Below are 6,000 nucleotides of genomic sequence, written 5' to 3' on the forward strand. Positions count from 1 at the left end.
GGAATTGTATGCAATACAGACATTTTTTTTTGTTTTTTGCAGGTTGGAAAAACTACTTCATAATATTTCAGTTACTAAATTTTTTCCCACTTTCATTTTCAACCTGGCTTCCATTCCTAAAAGAAAAAAATAAAACTGCTGCATAAAGATTATTAGTTACTGATCACATCATTGACTGCAGTAAACCATTAAGTTTTTAACTTTGAATCAATATGTCATTACTACTTCTTCACAAAATGACATCATTTACAGGATACTAATTCTGGAGCTATGTGATGTTAACTTTTTGACTACCCTGTAAGAACTTGACAGCTGTTTTCTTTTATTGTAACTTTTATGAATGTATAACAAAGTGAAACAAAAAACTTTCAGCATAACAGAACAGGAGACCACTGAAAGCTTATTTCATGACATAGATGGTAACAAAATTCCTACTGAACATGCAGTTTTCAAAAGCAATGATTACAGGCAATGATACAAGAAAATAGGAATTGTGAATCACAAGATGTACTCAGTGTAAGAACTAACAAGAGAAGACAGAAAGTATAAGAGGAATTTAATCAAATGCACATGCATTATTGCTACCATCTGTTTTATGATGGTTCCAACAGACTCAGACTAGGTTAAACTATATTTAAATAGTCATACTTACCAAAGTTACATGCAGAAACAGAGTAAAACAGCTTGTAAAATTTCATAAAATCTTTTCTTGTTTACCTCTCATAAGAAAATTTGTTTCTGGACCTGAGGAGAAGAGTGGAACAAAGGGAAAGGCGAAGAAAGTTGTTAAACGCTCAGTTTGTTTCATATTATATTATTCATGATCACTGATGACGCATTTAGTAAACAAATTTGGGATAAATGCATTGAGCCCACCAAGGATACAACCATTAGATCATAGTTCTTATAATGGTTAAAAAGGATACAAAATTGGTATATTACAAAGGCTACAACTGTGATTACCATTTTTGTTTTTTACCCAACTGTAAAGTACAGCAAAAGAAGCAAAGACTCATAAAAACATAAAATTAAATAAGCAAAAGGTATGATGGTTTCTGAAGGACAGAGCACATGAGATCAAGCAACAGTAGGATGCAGAAATGATAGTAGAACTAAAGTTGAGACATGGAGAGGAAGAGAACCAAAGAAGACAGAGGGTAAAATGACAACACAGAAGTTGCCAGTTTATTTCATCAGATATTAGCAGTCTGTTGAAAGCAGTATAAACAAAGGGTCTGGTCAGCTTTAACAAGTAAAAGGAAATCAAAAGTGACGTTGCAGAAGAAACCACACAATTCCAAGTTAATTAAAAAATTTCTTCTAATTATTTGGGCAATATTTTCCATTGTGTCACTTTGGTTAGAAAATATGAGAGGAATTGATGACAAACAATGAAAAAATTTTGTTTTTGGTGAATTAATACCTTAACTATTATCGTTACAAATAGTAAAGTACGAAACTATAAAATTCAGGCTTCGGTCCTGCAAAAAAAAAAAAAAAAAAAAAAAAAAAATCCTGGTTTCCCACCTCCGGAAAGGCAACTCACTCACCCTGCACAACCTTTCCAGCAAACCTCAACCTCCTCTCATTGCACACAAACCCAGTCTCTCCCATCTACTCAATCTCCCACTTCCAGCTCCACTCCCTCCAAAACCTCAAAATTCCAATCAACGCAATCTGGAACCACAACACCCCAATTCAGTAGTTAACCTTTCCTCCAAACCTCTCTCCCAATCCGAAACCTCTGTCCTATCCAAAGGCCTCACCTTCAGCCCCACTCCCAGATTTAACCAAACAGCCCTCGTCAAAGATTTACTGTCCTACACCCGTACTCTCTGCTGGAAATATCACTTTGCCACGAAGAAAAATGATCCTAATCCTACTCCTAATGATCCAACTCCCCAAGACACTATCCAAATTGAACCATGCCTGGAACAGTTCCGTCCTCCGTCACAGCGGGACCCACCTCCTCTTCCTCAAAATCACCCTCTCCTAACCTTCCAGGAATTTCTGACTTCCAGCCTTGCCTCTCAATCCTTCTTAAAAAACCTTAATCCTACTCCCAACATCACCACTGCTGAAGCCCAGGCTATCCGTGATCTGAAGGCTGACCGATCCATCGTCATTCTTCCGGCGGACAAGGGTTCCACAACTGTGGTACTTGATCGTCGGGAGTATGTGGCTGAGGGACTGCGTCAGCTTTCAGACAACACTACTTACAAAGTTTGCCAAGGCAATCCCATTCCTGATGTCCAGGCGGAGCTTCAAGGAATCCTCAGAACCTTAGGCCCCCTACAAAACCTTTCACCCGACTCCATCAACCTCCTGACCCCACCAACACCCCGCACCCCTACCTTCTACCTTCTTCCCAAAATTCACAAACCCAATCATCCCGGCCGTCCCATTGTAGCTGGTTACCAAGCCCCCACCGAACGCATCTCTGCCTACGTAGATCAACACCTTCAACCATTACATGCAGTCTCCCATCCTTCATCAAAGACACCAACCACTTTCTCAAACGCCTGGAATCCCTACCCAGTCTGTTACCCCCGGGAAACCATCCTTGTAACCATTGATGCCACTTCCTTATACACAAATATTCCGCATGTCCAGGGCCTCGCTGCAATGGAGCACTTCCTTTCACGCCGATCACCTGCCGCCCTACCTAAAACCTCTTTCCTCATTACCTTAGCCAGCTTCATCCTGACCCACAACTTCTTCACTTTTGAAGGCCAGACATACCAACAATTAAAGGGAACAGCCATGGGTACCAGGATGGCCCCCTCGTATGCCAACCTATTCATGGGTCGCTTAGAGGAAGCCTTCCTGGTTACCCAGGCCTGCCAACCCGAAGTTTGGTACAGATTTATTGATGACATTTTCGTGATCTAGACTCACAGTGAAGAAGAACTCCAGAATTTCCTCTCCAACCTTAACTCCTTTGGTTCCATCAGATTCACCTGGTCCTACTCCAAATCCCATGCCACTTTCCTTGACGTTGACCTCCACCTGTCCAATGGCCAGCTTCACACGTCCGTCCACATTAAACCCACCAACAAGCAACAGTACCTCCATTATGACAGCTGCCACCCATTCCACATCAAACGGTCCCTTCCCTACAGCCTAGGTCTTCGTGGCAAACGAATCTGCTCCAGTCCGGAATCCTTGAACCATTACACCGACAACCTGAAAACAGCTTTTGCATCCCTTATCTACCCTCCCGACCTGGTACAGAAGCAAATAACCAGAGCCACATCCTCATCTCCTCAAACCCGGAACCTTCCACAGAAGAACCCCAAAAGTGCCCCACTTGTGACAGGATACTTTCCGGGACTGGATCAGATTCTGAATGTGGCTCTCCAGCAGGGATACGACTTCCTCAAATCCTGCCCTGAAATGAGATCCATCCTTCATGAAATCCTCATCACTCCACCAAGAGTGTCTTTCCGCCGTCCACCTAACCTTCGCAACCTCTTAGTTCATCCCTATGAAATCCCCAAACCACCTTCCCTACCCTCTGGCTCCTACCCCTGTAACCGCCCCCCGGTGTAAAACCTGTCCCATGCACCCTCCCACCACCACCTATTCCAGTCCTGTAACCAGGAAGGTGTACACGATCAAAGGCAGAGCCACGTGTGAAAGCACCCACGTGATTTACCAACTGACCTGCCTACACTGTGAAGCGTTCTATGTGGGAATGACCAGCAACAAACTGTCCATTCGCATGAATGGACACAGGCAGACAGTGTTTGTTGGTAATGAGGATCACCCTGTGGCTAAACATGCCTTGGTGCACGGCCAGCACATCTTGGCACAGTGTTACACCGTCCGGGTTATCTGGATACTTCCCACTAACACCAACCTGTCAGAACTCCGGAGATGGGAACTTGCCCTTCAGCATATCCTTTCTTCTCGCTATCCGCCAGGCCTCAATCTCCGCTAATTTCTAATTTCAATTTGCCGCCCGCTCATACCTCACCTGTCTTTCAACTTCATCTTTGCCTCTGTACATCCGCCCCGACTGACATCTCTGCCCAAACTCTTTGCCTTTACAAATGTCTGCTTGTGTCTGTGTATGTGTGGGATGGATATGTGTGTGTGTGCGAGTGTATACCTGTCCTTTTTCCCCCTAAGGTAAGTCTTTCCGCTCCCGGGATTGGAATGACTCCTTACCCTCTCCCTTAAAACCCATATCCTTTTGTCTTTCCTTCTCCTTCCCTCTTTCCTGACGAGGCAACCATTGGTTGCGAAAGCTAGAATTTTGTGTGTATGTTTGTGTTTGTTTGTGTGTCTATCGACCTGCCAGCGATTTTGTTTGGTAAGTTTCATCATCTTTCTTTTTTTATATATATATATATATAATATGGGAAGTCTAGGAAGAAACAAATCAGGTTGAAAAATATGAGTTATGTAAAAAAATAACTGCACAATCCAAAAATTAACTGAAAGTGAGCAATTATTCCATGCATGATTTCTGAATATAGAGAATGGAATGTGAAATTATCACAGTATCTGAGACATAACAAATCTTTAAAAACTATTAGACAATAAGAATTATTTGGGTACGACAATAATTTTTAAATGAACACACCACCATTTGACTGTAGTGTTGTTTATTTAATTACGACCTAGGTCTCAGCCTTTTATGCCATTGTCAAGTGATTGCTAAAAGCATAAATTGCATACAGTAAGAACACGTAAACTTTCAAAAGATGGAAAAATGTTAAACAATGAATGTAAATTGGTGTATAATTACAAAATACGTACTTACAGTTTATGTCATATATTGCAGGACATCAAGCTCAAAATTGGCAAGAAATGAAGAAAAATATTGGCTCCCCACCACAAAATGTCAGATGTAAAATCATCTTGTAGAAAGATCAGTAAATAAAAGTGGGAGCACACCATATTAAGTAAAAACAGATGTACCTGGTATATAAATGATGAACACATGTCCCTGAGTTGTAATGATAGTGAAATCGAAGAGTATGAATAATAGAACAACTGGAAACTGAAATGACAAAATGTCAAAGATATATGACTATTAATGTTAAATAAATATCTTCAGACTGTATATAATAATCTCCATAGTGGCACTGCATACCATCATCTTTGCAATAAACATGTATACAACAAATTGTCAACAACTGTAAGTGAACCCAAATTTAATTGGATGAGGAATTAAAGTCTAAAAGAAATAAAACAAAATAAAATTCAAAGACAATTAATCACAATAAGAATATAGTAAGTGCCAGTGATAACAAAAATACAAAAGTTAAAATCAGAAGTTAAAAACATGAGTGGTGGTGGGAGGGTGGGAAGGGGTAAATGGATGCTGTATAGGTGGGTATATGTAGGGGATATGGACAGGGGGGGGGGGGGGTAGATAAAATGACAGTGGAGATATGAGTGTATATTTGATTAAATGTTAATGCAGGGAAAATCAAAATGAGAGTGTAGATGTGGGGTGAATGGTTGAAGGGGCATAACAATGAACAAAGCATTAAGGAACAAGGAAGGGGGGAGGGGCCTGGGTGGGGAAGAATGGCAATCCATTAGATTAGGTTGGTATAGTAATTCTGGCAGAGTGGAGAACTTGGGGTTAAGGAAATAGGAGAGATATCAGAAGACACAGAGGGAGGGGGGGGGGGGGGGGGGGGTATTTGGGAGGAAATAGAGGTGTGGGATGGGTAAGGGGGTCCAAGGTGGATAGAAAACATGAGACTGCAGTCACAGTGCATTATTTATGAAATACAGTAAAAGTAAGAAAATATATAATAATCATACTATGCTTACGGAAATGTAAATACAATGCTTATGGAAATTCTATCATCGTACTGTCCTTAGTTAACATCCTTGTAATAAATATGATCTGTATTTATTGTGATTAAGGTCAACTGTACATATTCATGAATCTATTTATGGTATGTAACACCAAAGTAGCTTTCATTAGGGTTTTTCTTACTAAGGGGCAACTACTCCACTTTATAAAAGCGTAAT

The 6,000-nt window shown here is 40.8% G+C and overlaps 1 protein-coding gene across 1 annotated transcript in view; it reads right to left on the minus strand.

Annotated features, from left to right (window-relative positions):
• Positions 1-6,000, minus strand: part of LOC124777013 (lysophospholipid acyltransferase 7) — a 145,716-nt gene that overhangs the window by 66,154 nt on the left and 73,562 nt on the right. The gene's annotated exons all lie outside the window — the stretch shown is intronic.

This window comes from Schistocerca piceifrons, chromosome 2, assembly GCF_021461385.2.
Source record: "Schistocerca piceifrons isolate TAMUIC-IGC-003096 chromosome 2, iqSchPice1.1, whole genome shotgun sequence".
Lineage (NCBI taxonomy): Eukaryota > Metazoa > Arthropoda > Insecta > Orthoptera > Acrididae > Schistocerca > Schistocerca piceifrons.